Here is a 14,926-nt window from a genome sequence, read left to right as displayed (position 1 = left end):
TCAGTAGCCTAAACACAGCCATTTCACACCTTTTAGGTCTCTCTAGGACACCCAAGACACTACACGAGGCTGGCACATATGACCACAGAGAAGACCTGTGGCCTTTGGAGTTGCTGTGTGTGGGCAAGCAGCAGCTACATCTCAGGGGCCATTGTGCTTGCATTGATCAGCACCACACACACATAGCAAGCTAAAGGGGTTTCCTTCCTCTCTTACTACCTATCTTTGATTTTCCTACTTCTAGGTGAGGTGTGGCCCACTGTGTTCTGTGCCCTCTACAAAGGCAATGTTGATTGTGTTTTAATCTGGCATTAAGGCCATCTTCCTGCTTTATTTTATATTATCACTTCCTATATGTAATTTCAAATAAATTTCAAATCCATCACTTGTATTTAACTTCTAAATTAAAGACAGGTTTAGTAAAGGTGAAGCAATCATAACACCTATCCACATTTTTTTAAATATACCTATAGTAACAGAAGTATTTTTAAAAATGCTTTGGTTTCTGGAATGGATATATCTGTTATTAGCTTTCCAAACAGAAATTGTTTTCTTCTTGCATTATCATTATCATAACATTTAATTTTTAAAAATAGCAAATTCTGATAATATTAAAATTTAAATTTGACATGGAGTCTTTTTCTGTGGTATTTTATATTAGTAAATCAAAGGCAGAATAAAAGCATTACTTTTCCTTTTCAAGGCTACTGTCAATGTTCTGTGTTCAATTATTCACAAAGTCATATTTTATTTGGAGACTTACTGATCATCTACAACTGACTGAAAGATATATCCAAAACAAACTACAATAAAATTTAATCACTCTACCAGTTTTCCAAAATGAACAAAGACACAGTTTTGGGGATACCAAGGAAGCTCAGATCTACTGACACTGCGTGACTCAAATGCAGGCACGCGTTATATATGAAGGCATGAGCATAGGTGACAGACAAAGCTAGTGCTTTGTGGAGAAGTAAACCATTGTTTGGTTGAAAACAGATGCCTATACCTGAAGTCTTTACTCAATAAAGCTGTTTAAATTGGTCTAAAAGGATAAGTGGATAGAAACAGAACAGACTGAATGCTAACTGGAGGAGAAGTGAAGCCATATTGGTGCAGACACAGAATCCCCACAGCCCTGAAATACTTTCTTCAGAAAAAGCAGCTACAAATGGATGTTCAGGGAATAGAAAGAACAGGACAAGTATATGTGATATTTATCCTATATATTCTCCTAGATTCTATTTTCTGCTCACTGGATATGCTGAACCTAATCCAGTTATCTATTTAATAATCCTCAATGGAACTATCCCTTCAAGTTGTTTTCATTTTCTCTTCAACCAGTACAAACTGTTTCTATCCATAACAGCCTTCATCAGAGAATCTCACAAATGCCTGCTGTGGAGGAAATTACTTCCGTTTGCTGGTTCTGAACATGGTTTCTTGAAGTTTCACTGCGTAGTCTAGGCATCATTCTCCTTTTGGAATAATATTTTAACACTCAGTCCCTATTCATTCTCTTCATTAATTTAAAAACTGGGATCCAAAAATACACATCAAACCTACTCTGAAGACCCTCAGAAGAACCTGAAGTCACGAAACATCTCCCTGCTTTATCTGAAAAATTATTGCTTTTTCTCCTTTGGTACAGCACTGAAGACATTCACCCTTAGCAGCTGAGTTGCCAGTTTCCTGACTCAGGCAAACTGGAATACATAGAAGAAGAAAACAGCATTAAAATTCTCTCTGGACAATTTGGAAGGAGTGCTCTGAACATGTCGAACACAGCAATACTAAAAAGAAAGCTTAACACAAGTTAGTTACTTATTTGATTATTTTATTTTATTTTTAGGTGATGAAAGCATGAATAGAAGCAAGACTGCAGCCTGGTGGTTGGAAATTTCAGTGGGGAAAATGAAAACTTGCATTTTGGTCCTGCTCCCAGAATTATTTGTGATTAATTCCAAGTTTTCATATAAAACTCACAAAATAAGTTTCAGATAAAGACTGAAATGCACAGTTGCCCTGGTTTCACCAAGTTAAACAATACAGAAAGACTAATGATTTCTCTGGGGGGTCTATTAAAGCCCAAACAGCTTCATGCAAAGTATATATGCTAGGATGGCCCATAGCACCAAAAGAGAACAGCAGGCTCAGAAACCTGCTGAGGCAAGCTACATATCCATCCCTTGCCAGCATTAAGGCAAAGTTTCTGCCTGTGAAAGGGACAGAGCCTGGAAAATTTGCTCATTTGATCACTAGATAAAAAAAGATTTATTTATACTTCTGGTAACCCTCTCTGAACTCATCCTTCCTTGAGGACATAGCTAAGTATGAGGTCAAAGAAACAGGGCTCCCATATTCTCATTATGGTCCTAGAGGACAATGATAATAACACATGAAAAACATAGAAAGGCAAATAGAAAGTGCTTTATTTTCTAGGCAGTGAAATTAAGGTATTATTTTTCCATGAGGGATGGTTTTCCAACTGAAAAACAGAAACTTCTTCTCACCAGAATATTTATCCTCATTAATGCCAAATTTTAAACTAACAGTTATCTTTGTGCCTAAACTACCAAGATAATTTTGATCATTTGGTAAGTGGTGCAAACAAATGAATTTTCAAGTGAATCTGCACATCACTCAGACTAGCTTAGGTTTATATATGTACCTGTGACTGCAAAAGTACTCCGCTGATGTAATTCTATGAAAAGCAATGGCTGGATTACTCCTAGTTTGTTTACTTATGCTCACTAAAGAAGGCTGCAGCAATTAGTAAAAAGTAAAAAAAATTATCCATGACCCTTCTCTGTCTGACACATCCAAAATATTTCACTTTCCTATGTCCCAATTTCCTATACATTCTGTAAGTTCATAGCACCTCACCCACTCGTTCTCACAGTACCACTTACATGCTAGCACCAGGCAGTGTTCTCAGAACAGTTATAAACATTAAATGTTATTAATATTTTTTCCTTATGCAACACAGGGACGTGACAGGGTTTGTCATACCACTTTAGCAACAGAGCAGGATGAAACCTAGAAAACAGATGCTTTCCTCTTTCTTGATCGAAGTGTGTTTTCTCATTGAATATCACCCATCAACAAAGTGTATGACTCAAAGGCTACTACTACTTGGAATACAATTTTGCAAGGTCCAAAATTCTAAGAAATCTGAAACTGAAATATGGCCACCTTTGAAAACTAGAAATTATTCCACTGATAATCCTGTCACCCAACTGTGCAATCATGTGCTTGCTGCTCAGAGGTGGTCAATATCAATGGAAAAGCTTCCTGTTAAACAGAGATGAAAGCATGGGAGAAGGTACTAGTGCACTATAATCAGGGCATCTGTCTCAGCATTGCACGGGAGCATCAGTAGCCAAAATATATGAAACTGCATGGAGAGGGGGTAGGGTTAGGCACAATAGTCTGAGAACCACTTTAAGTGGTTAAATAAATAAATAAATAAATATTTTAACATTAGACCTATTTTCCAGCTGTGTTACATTCTTCTCCTAGGTACTTAGCAAAAGCAGTCATTTTCCATACAGGAATCTTATCAGTACACTAGAAGAGTCCCAGGAAAACTACCATATTCAATATTCATTATTCTGAATGCACAAGGGAAAAAAAAAAACAAAACTCTTAGTTCAAAATAGCACTTTATTGCTTGAAAATTGCTTTAAAAGATCTTTTGCCTATATTCCAGGTACCATTTTAAATTTTAACCCTAATTGGCTTTTCTCAATATATAAAAAATATCTAAATATATGCAAATCACTGACATAAGTCTGTTGCCACAGCTTTCAGCTACATTGAGAGCCATCATGCAGTTCAATGGCTCTGAAACCATTTCAGATAACATTTTCTACTATGCTAGTTCCATGAAGTGATTTAACATCCAAAATGTTCAACACTTGCCTTCCCCAGTGTGTCTAGTGATTTCAGCAAGAATACTATTTTGAGAATAAATCAATGTTTAAAATTTTTAACCTAGACATAGGTTAACCTGATCACATTGTTTCATCATCAGAATATACCTATTGCAAGATCAAATCTATTGCTAGCTTAATATAATTTAGAGGCATTGTGGTTACTCAGGTGCTAATTAAAATCTGGCTGTACTATTTAAATCCCATCTGTTCTCTCTTCCTCCCTTATCCTGTTGGGAGATTGGTTGGAATATTCATAGCCACAAGAGTAAATCATGTCCTGTAAAGATGGGTATCTGATTAATACAAGAGAAGATTCAGGAAAAAACAAAGTTGTACTACTATTGTGCAACAGCTATGAACAGAGTTCATAAATTCCTTAAAGTTGTTATCACAGTTTGAAACTAATTAAACAGAGATCCTACACTCTCTTAGACTTCTCAAAGTGCAGGTAATTTTTGTTTCTATTTTTCAACTTTTCAACATTCTTCTAAAATGATAGACAAATGAATCAGTATATCTGTTCTGATATGCTTCAAGCACTCTTCACAATCCTTCACAGTGTTTCCCTGTTTCAACATCTGAGAATTAGATCTTCTTGTCACAATATTGCACAGGCAGATCACGGTTGCTTGGTTCCCTCAATACTATTTCCAGAACCATTGTTTTCTGAGACACAGAATAAGATTATAATAAATGTGCAAATATAACACTTGCTTGGCTAATTCTGTGATTCACGTTCCAGTCCTGCTTTCCTGACTCACTGTACAGCTAAACTTCTAATGTCAATCCTGGGATCACTGCTGAAGTGATCCAACCAGCTTAGAGCAAGGACTGAAAATTTGGCTGAGTTTCCCAGGAAACACAAGCACAACTCTCAGCCCCATTTGCTGTAGGGTTCCCTTCAGATAGGCAGTATGCATACATTCTCAGTTTAGTTTTCCCCTTCCCAAGTATTTCTATTCCCCTGAACCCAAAGGATGCTAGCAACTTCTTCACTTGCAGCCAGGCACAAAAATGCACGTTTTATCAACCAGGTACATAGGTACAACCCTCTCACTACCCAGGATATGAAACAAGTGAAGAATTGTGCCGTGGTGCTGCATGGGTGATGAGTCCCAGCACTGTGGTATGGACCCAAACACTCACTCTGGAGAGGACTCATTTTGCATTAGCTCATGGGTGTGGTCCACAAAGATAGGGATTATTTACTTTGAAGGAAACATATCATTGTGAAGTCCAGAACATTTTTTCAAGGAGTAATGCTGCTCCAAAACATCTAGATTAATCAAAATTTTCTTGCAAGAAAACTAAATTCTACAGGAAAAGGGGGTAAAAACAGTATTTGTCACAGAACTGAAAGAAGTTCTCTACAGATAAGTTTACCTCTACTTGCTTATGTGTCACTGTAGAAAGGCATGTTCATTCTCATACTTTCCTGGCTTAACTCACTAAATCTCTGAAGAATTTGCTGGTTTTTATTTTAAAGAAAATACTAAAGTATTCTTGTCACAATGATACCTCAATGACTAGGAGAGGATTAACTGAAATATACACATATCTGCTCAGAAGTAATACTTTCAGCAGACAAAGTAGTGCATCATTGTTACAATGCCCATACAACCAGCAATTATGACAGAGCATTATGACTAGCAACAAAATTCAGTGTTGACAATGAAAAGCAAATGTGAAACAGCACATTGTTTTAAGGTGATTCATTCTAATCCCGTTGAAGACATCAGTAGTTGGGCTTCAAACTTAAATTAGAAAATTTTAAGACCTGAGAAATGAAAACTAGGGAACAAGTCTGGAGCTAGAAATGTTGGTTATGAAAGGAATCCATTTGAATTACAAAAGGAAAACTCTCTAGAAAAATTGTAAAAAGCATTTGCATAACAGCGGATAAAAACTGGCACTCACTGAATATAAATCATAATCAGTACCAATTGAAACACAAATTCTGTGAGGAAAAAAAAAAAAAAAAAAAAACCCAAAATACAAACTATTTAAAAAACCCCTCAGACACATTTAATTATCCACTTATAACAAGTATGTAACAGTTGTTCTATGGTAAAAATCCCATGTAATTTAAGTCATATCAGAATAAGCTACATTTTCTAGGGTGAGGAGAAATTCAGTGGGGAATATCACTGATTTAAAAGTTTTAACCAAATGCTTGAAGACAACAACTCTTTCAGTTAGATTTCCTAGTCTATCCAAATTGGTAGAAAATACAACACATTAGAATGTCCTCTGGTGATCTGTGGTAGGAAACCAATGAAGCAGAAAGTGGTATGCCCTGGAGCATTAAGGCTATAAATTTTTTAAAAGGCAATGTGCTGAGCTATGTCGTATAGGAAAATGGGCAACTGTCCAAATTAGGAATAGGTAGATGCGAATTACTTGTACTTACCTTTGATTTCACCACTGGAAAACCAGTCTTAGAGTATTTACTTTTAGAATATTCTTACCACAGTGTATTACAGGAAATCTGAATATCATAAACATGTATTTTAAAATTAATATAAAGACAAAAAAATTTTATAAAGTTTGAAAAATCATTTCAGGACTTAGCTATCAAACTCTAAGTGCTGTGGCTGTAGCAGCTGTATATTCAAACAGGGATGTCAGGACAGGACAGGGAGGGGCTAAGAGATAGATATTCACTTATTAACCACAAGTCTGATTTGCAAAAGGAACCTCCTACACAGAGAATAAATAAATTTTGACCAACAGCAAATTTGAAGTAAAAAAATCTTTGTGAATACATTATATTACATATCCTCTCCCAGTGCTTACAGAGAAGACAGCAAACACAGAAAAAGCATAGAAACACAGACTTCCTAGAGGTGGGTAGCCAGCCAATGTATCTGGGTATGTGCCAAGAATCTGGAATAAAAAAGGGATAAAGAACATGAAGTTTTACAGATTCAGAACTGTTGAGTGAGCAATGAAATTAGAAAGTTTCACGTTTTCTGCACTAGATGACCATTGTTCTGAAAATGGCTGATGCCTATGCTTTTTTCTCATTTATCACTCTCAGTGGGTTTTGGAAGACACTTCTGCCCAATGACAATGTTGAATGATCCTCATGTGTAATATCACCTATAGACTGTCTTTTATCAATGAATACAATTTCGACATTGCCCCTTTAATGGAAACAAACCTCAGAATTCTAGAGCTGACAGAATTCTGGAACACAGTAGTGCTGGCAGCTCTCAGCAGAAATGTCGACTTTACAGGTTGGAGGAATGTAGGGTAGACATCCATAGATCCTGAGATAACTGGCACAAGTGCATTAGCCTAACTGGCCTCCTACAAAGAAAGTCTCTCAGGTAGAAATTGCCATGGGAAACCCTGGAACTTCCCTCCTCTGAAATGAGATGTTGCCTTCATTCTCAGAGTTCACAAGTGGAGTCATTAACATGGAAGAAAAAGTACAAAATATTAACTCCACTCACAGACATCTGCATATAGCACCCTTTCCACAGCAATAACATTACTCTTATTTGCAAGGCTCTAGCATTTCAGTTTATTTAAAGAACAGTCCTATGAAGCCAACACAGAGAGACAGTGCATCTTGTTTCCCCTGCACTGACAGTGTACCTTGTTTCCCCTGCACTGTAATTTGGCCAGCATTATGCACTGAATCTTTTCCTTCATTTCAAAACTGGAGAGTTCTGACATCTTCCTTGACTACCAGTTGCTAAAACCTGGAATTCAGCTTTTCATTCCTTATTTGTCTTTCAAACCCCTTATTCCCACTGCTGATAACACATTGGAAAAGAAGGATACCAACACTAACTCAGGAAGCCTCTAAGCTGCAAACTGCTGAATAAAGAAGGTGCAATTCTTTTGATATATTATAATAAATTTATTATATTCTTGTATATTTAAATATGCATCCCCTTTCACCACTGCTGGAGACAGGGCTTTGTGCCACATAAACATGTGATCTGACCTGGTATGGCCTTTCTTTTGTTCATGGAGTTCATTCTAACCAAATTGCTAAGCCTTATATACTATCTAACTTTTGTTTTAGAGATGAAATAAAGTCACTTTGATCTCATAGATTAGAGGGTAGCAAGTTAAGCAGATTGCACCTCATCTATGTGAGAAAAGCTTTTTAGAATTGTTCCACATCCATTGATGAAGACACATAGGAAAAAAGCTTTTTTTAAAAAGCCAAGTACACACACAGGCAAGAATTAGCAAGCCTATGTGATACATTTTCAACTAGTATATCAAAAACAGAGACATCTCAGACTGGAGGGGATCATGCCATAATACCTCTATCATCCACAGAATTCAGCCTTGCAGATATACCCTTGTGAACACTGTTCTCCTCAGAGCATAGGAAGAGTCCTTCCTCTAGCTTCTCATATTGTAGAAACCTGACACGGTCACATGAGATCCTGAGCCATTTCCTAAAGGAAACCCTCTCTAAATCAAGTGTAAATTAATTCTTCTGGAAACCTCTAAAAGCTGAAATCTTGTTTCAAGTGATTATTAATAGAACCTAAAAAGTTTTGCAAAACTTGTGGGCAAACATAAAGGGCAGAAACAATGCCACAAAAGCAAGAGTATCACTCAACTCAGACACAGCTTCTGAGGGCCCAGCTAAACCTGGCCCTGATTACAGTAACTCATTTCCACAGCCACAGGTGACAAGGCAGCCCAAAGTGACCCACGGTCATAATGACATTCTCACATTCAAGAGGACAGAAGACATAACGGCTTCATGTTTGCAAACAGTGCTGAACACTAGGATTAAAATTAAACAAGGTCAGGTGTTAAGAGAAATGAAACCAGGGGCATAACAATACACGGCCATCCAAGCCCTCGAGCACAGAAAAGCAAGATGGCAACCTGTCGCAAGAGTTCCCTTTATTCAGCATAACAGGACAGGGACAGATCCAAAGGTCTGCTCAGCCACGACAAAGACTTGGGACAGGAGCACAAACACTTTGCAACCAAAAGGGCTAATATAGCCCAGAAAAAAGAGCTCCGGCAAAGTCTACATCTACTTCTCCTTTCGCAGTTATCTAAGTTTCTATGTTATATTCACTACCATGATTCTGGACATTTGTGCTGTTCTAGCCATATTTTACTTCTCTCTCACATACTTTCTGTCCTAAATTTCTCTTCCTGTGTCTGATAGCTCTATCTAGTTTTTCCCAAGCAGTATGTTCCTCAACCACAACAAAAAGGAGGGAAAGGAGCAAGAGATAAGAGTTAGTGCAAGAGTTATACCTTCTCCCTGGAAAATAGGAAGTTACTGCATCACATAAATGAAAACAAGAGAAAATGGTTTGAGAAAAATGTGAAATCAGAGATACCCTTCCCACAGATAACTTTTCAGGGCACTCAGCAGCACACAGCAAACTTCCCATTATCCCACAAGTTCTTACAAGATGGATTCACATGGATTCCTTCCCATTAATCCTACACACTACCGTTACCTCAGGAATGCGCATGTCATTTGCATGAGTAAGAGTGGTGGAAATGAAGTTAAAAAGACACCCATTTTTTCATCTGTCAGTGCAGAATATCTAGTTGTATAATTACCTAGAATTCAGAATGAAGCTTGGGCAAATTCTTTTCACTGAAGAGTCATGAAAAAAGAAGACAGTTGCTATGTATCAGGCGGTATTGAAACAACGAGATATTGCTAATACTGGGGAGAAACCTGATTACTGTCACTATTTGGTAACTAAAGGTTAAAAGAGAGACAGGTGTATTTTTACTTCTAGCTTTTAAATGGATCAAGATTAATTAAATCACTAAGAATAGTTAAATAGGAATCAAGTTAGCTCTTGATGGTATAATTCTATTTTCTCTCTATAGGTGTTCTTCTGACCTTGTCTGCCTAAGCAGCAAGCTTTCATTTTATTCCTCAGGCTCTTTGCCAGCTTCTTTCCTAAATTATCATAATCCTCTGTGAACTGTGGTAAAATCTGAGATATTCATGCAGCAATAAGATGATTTTACTACCAAAATGTTTCTGACAATATACATGTAGGAAAAGAAGTGAGTACTTCAGAATGAGAGGACTCATGCTGAAAAGCACACTGTCACTCTCCTGCAAGACACTTAGAGAAGGTGACTTGACATTTCCTGTCTGTGCATGTTGGAAAACCATGGGGAAAAGATAAAAGGTTGTTTTGTTGTGGTTTTTTGGATTTTGGGGTTTTTTTTGTTTTTTTTTTTTTTTTTTTTTTTTTTTTTTTGTTTTTGGTTTTTTTTTTTTTTTTGTTTTTGTTTTTAACATCCCTCCTAAGTCAGGGATCCAGGCAAATCAAGAGCAGTATTTCTGAGATAGAAGGTGGTAAGGAAACACTCATGTATATTTTTATGCAGATAATGCATGATGCTAAGAAATAGCTGGATTGAGACAGACAAAAATTTAGGTTTCTATGAAACCAGCAGAAGACCAGGATTTCAATGGTGCCATCTGAATAGTCACAGCATTCTGCTCAGAATCAGAATGAGAAGTGGAGTACCAAGATTTACACTTACCTCAGAATATGGCAGAAAGACAGAACAAAGGCTCAGAATCATTAGAAATTGAGGCTGCTTCATCAAAATAAAGGAACTTCAGCTGAAGAAAGCAGGAACCTATCAACTGGTGCTTCAAACTAAGAAAAAAGATCATGAGAAAGCTTTTAAACAAAAAAAAAAAAGAAAAGCAAGAAAATACCAATGTGGGAAAAGATACCACACCGTATGAGGTAACATCTCTGTTACAGATGATGAAGAGAAAATTCAGTGCAATCAGTATCAGAGGACAGGAGCTGTCATTCAGGCAAAAAAGAAAACAAGCTGGCACTTTAAACAGTGTGCCAAGAGAACAAAAAATTGGTACACATGCTTCCACATGAATACTGGAAAGCATAAGAAATACAACGACAGCACTGCCATATCTAGCCCAAAATTAAGGCATGAGCACCCTGGGCATACTGGAAACTAGTGAATAAGCTTTGATGCTAGCATACAAAACACACAGGAAAAAGGAAAGCAACCAGCTTTATCAGAAGCAAATAAGGTATTTCTGTAGGTTAAAGAGAGCCTAATGAAAATAAATAGATGAGCTAAATACCTCAAAAGTAGCACAGACTCTAGGGCTTATATCAAGCCTATGCAAAAAGGATGAATGAAAGTCTGGGAGCCTGCTGTTGGAATGGTGACATAGTCTCTGACGTGTTCAGGGACGTGAAGCAGCACATGCAGAAAATATGACAATAAAGTCAGATTTTGGCTATCTCCATGTAGGTACAGAAAATGTATCAGCCTACAATACAATTAACAAATTAACAACACTTTTAATTGTTTCATAGAGCTAATAGTTTGATAGTCCTCAATAAAAGATGCAGTGCGTGACTTGGTTCAAAAATCTTGCACACTTTAACAGCCCATGTAGAACAACAACCATTATATGCCTACAGACAACATCTCTGCAGGGGCATGAAATTCTAAATACCCACCACAATGCCCTCAGATCCAAGAGGACATAAAAATAAAGAGTCACATTAAAAAACACACAGAGAGAGATGAGATAACTAAATCCTTAGAAGTGGCTTCTTGAAGACACCATCTCAGGAACCGAGCCACTTAAGGAAAGGCTTGAAGGCTTGAGAAAGAGCAGAGGGAAGCCAGGAAGGAAAGGGAGTAGATTATATTAAAAAAAAAAACAAAAAAAAAACAAACAAAAAAAAAACTTCTAAAGGCTGAAGTCATGTCTAAAGGAAGAAAACAGAAAACCTGATGAGCTGTGGGAGATTAGGTGCAAGCACACTGTAAGGCAGGCCAGAAAAATGAGAAAGAACTAAAGTAAAACCGGTGCTACATTGTTCTTGAGACACAACCAGAGCAGACACCTGCCAAGGGCACCAAAAACAACAAGTAGAGCAAGAAGAGCAGTCCTTTGCAGGAGTAACATGGAATACACAGCTTTTAAAGGAAGCATGAACTTGCTTTGTGAGCAACTCAGGAAAAGATCTGTCTGAAATGCTGCTGAGTGTAGAACAGGCTATAGAAAGATATGAAACAGTGAATAAAAAAATTGCCAAAGTCAGATTATCTCCACCCAGGACAGCTATAAAACTCCAGAATGAAGTAATTAAGCTATAATAATGAATCGTACACTCTCAAATCTAACTTCATACATTATGATTGGCAAACAGCCAACAAAGAATTCTGCCATAAATCTGTTTTTTCTATACCTGGAATATCAGTTGCAGGTTTTGTCCCTTCTTCCTAAGCAGTATATGCAAGTACACAAAAGGTTTAAGATAACCAAGGATGACAAAAGGTCTGGAGAACACACAGAATGTCTCCTTTGTATGAGGGATGAAGAATAAAGTAAACTGGGATTGCACTCTTAAATTAAAAGAAGCACATTACAGGGAGCATGACAGAGATCAGCCACATCAGGAATGACATGGAGAAAACGGGCGAATTTTGACTCCTTACCAGTACAAGAACCACAGGGCATGAAATGAAACCACTAAGAGCCAGGTTCAAAACAACCAGAGATAATTTTTTGCATAACAGCTCATTCTAAATTATTTTCAAGATGTTCTAAATTTACTTGGATTCTAAGGGACACAGAGAAAGCTGAGAAAATCAATGCCATAAAGTTCACTAAATTCTCAAAAGCCCAACCTGGCTCCTTAAATCCCTAAATCATCTGAAGGCAGGGAGAGTATTAGAGGGAGCATATGCATTTGCTTTTCCTTTTCTCACAGTTCTTACCCTTCTCCCTGCTAGCAACGTGGCTGGGCTAAAAGGAAGGGAAGGTGCAGGATTATTTTTGAGCTTTTTCAGTGGCAGAAGTTCCAGGACATGTGGAAAGAAGCCACAACACAGCTTTTTTTCAGTGTGTCTTATCCCATAGATTCCCAGCTACTGTTGTGTGCTCTAATTAGGCCATGCTGTTGATAATGTGCAAATGGCCACGGTCTGTCCAGAGGCTGCACAGTCTCAGTAGAAAACAAGAAGGAGGGGAAAGCATAAAAGTGACTTTTCCTTTTCAACAGCACTTGGTTAGAGTGCACCAGAACTGACCCTAGATTCAGCACGTTGTCTTGGAATGTTAACAGACAAATATTATCACGTGCAGAGAATAATTCTAACTTTGTATCTGTTTATGCAAATCCTGTCAAGCACAAATGTTTAGCTAACCAAAAATCCTTCTAATAAACCTAATTATTTTCCTTAAGTGTCCTGAACACTAGTGATACACATGAAACAGTTCTATCCAGCTACATACTGTAATTCTTGCCACTTCATACAGTTATGCATCTGGCTCTAACAAAATATTATTATTTGGTTTAAAAACATTATAGAACTGCATTATAGAAAGTCCAGTGACACTGCCAGTAATTAAGGTTGTGCAACAGCTCTTTTCATACTTTCAGCTTCTTAAAACAGTTTGGGATATAATTTATTGCAGTGATTTGCTGTGCTTTACACAGGCTAAATTTTTCCATGGATAATCTGTGATGTTCCCAAGGACAACAATGAGAAAAGTACATCCATTGTCCTTTTACTGACCATTTCAAATACTTCTGTATTCTCAAACAGAGTTCAAAACAGGGGAGTTTGAGCTGTAAGTTAGAAGGATCTTCAGCTTTTCTGTGAAATTTTACTTCATTTTGATCAAATTAGATAGTTCTTACCAGCTAAAATCTCACAGTCTAAGAAGAAAATGATTCTTGAATCTCATTTCACATATTTTAAGAACCTCTACATTCATATCAATTTTCAACTTGGTTACTGCATTTTAGCTTAAATAGCACTATCCATTACCTGAAAATTACAGTCCTTGATTCAGAGTATTCTGTCATATCTCTCATACCTCTTCCAGATTTCTTCCTTTCAAATTACAGTTTATGCATTTTTTGCTCATCCTGTAGTTCAATTTTCTAGCACATGTGTGACCTGAACAAAAATTATATAAAATATAACTCAGAACCTTATACAATTGACTAGTTATTTCTCTATATCCCAGGATATGAGAGTCACTAAGGAGAAGAGACCTTGAGAGATCCATCAGTCCAACTCCCCCTGCTCAAGCCGGGGCAGCCATACCATGTTGCTTAGACTGTGCAGAGCCAGATTTTTAATATCTCCACAGGCGGAGACTCCACCGCCTCTCTGGGCAGTCCGTTCCAATGCTTGACTCCCCCCCTACTTTAAGAAAAGCTTTTTGCTACATTTATGTAGAATTTATTGTGTTTCAGATTGTGCCCACCACCTCTTGTCCTTGGGCACCATTGAGAAGAATCTGGCTCCATCTTCTTTCTGTCTATATAGTATGTGGATAGAGCTGCCTCCCATCAGGTATTCATACACATTGACGAGAACTCCTCAGACTTCACTCCAGGCTGAACAGACACAGTTTCTTCCATCTCAGACACCCCTGAACCACCTCTGTAGCCCTTTGCTGGACCAACTGCAGTATATCCATATTTTTTTATACCCTGAAATATCCACTGAAACACCTGAGCATATGACTCAATTACAACTGCACTAATGGTATCCATTCAGAACCATCTGAGTAACAACTACTACATTGATGTATGCCTACAAATGCCTAAACATACCTAAGTATACCTGACGAAGTATTCTTTAGTTGACTTCAGGCAGGAAGATCTCATTTTATAGGGACAATTGACAGTATTACTTGCCATTCATTTTATAGCATTAAAATTCTGTTTTACAATTTAGTAAACTGTACAGTTCAGTTACTGCAGACCTTATGCTTTAGGGATTTTAATCTTCACTGGTCTGATTAATCCTTTTTCCTGTGATTTTTTTCCCAAATGGTTCAACTAATGCTGATAAAACCAGTTGGGTTTTCTTAGTCTGGAAAATATATTAGCAAAGAAATAATCAGATTACCATGCACAATAAACTTTTGGTTTTATTTTAACTATTTTTTTCTTTATCACCTAGTTTTTAATCCCGCCTTCCTTAAAAATGTGGTC

At 37.3% G+C, this 14,926-nt stretch overlaps 1 protein-coding gene across 1 annotated transcript in view; it reads right to left on the bottom strand.

Moving 5' to 3' along the window:
• ESR1 (estrogen receptor 1) overlaps positions 1–6,367 on the bottom strand; it is a 132,468-nt gene extending 126,101 nt beyond the window's left edge. The window contains 1 exon segment of the mRNA XM_068184633.1: positions 6,349–6,367. The gene's annotated coding sequence lies outside the window, so the exon portion shown is untranslated.
• Between the last annotated feature and the right edge of the window lie 8,559 nt (positions 6,368–14,926).

The sequence above is a fragment of the Anomalospiza imberbis genome, chromosome 3 (assembly GCF_031753505.1).
Source record: "Anomalospiza imberbis isolate Cuckoo-Finch-1a 21T00152 chromosome 3, ASM3175350v1, whole genome shotgun sequence".
In the NCBI taxonomy this organism is placed as follows: Eukaryota; Metazoa; Chordata; class Aves; order Passeriformes; family Viduidae; genus Anomalospiza; species Anomalospiza imberbis.
The sequence above is the reverse complement of the archived record's forward strand: the minus strand, read 5'-3'. Positions and strand labels throughout refer to the sequence as shown.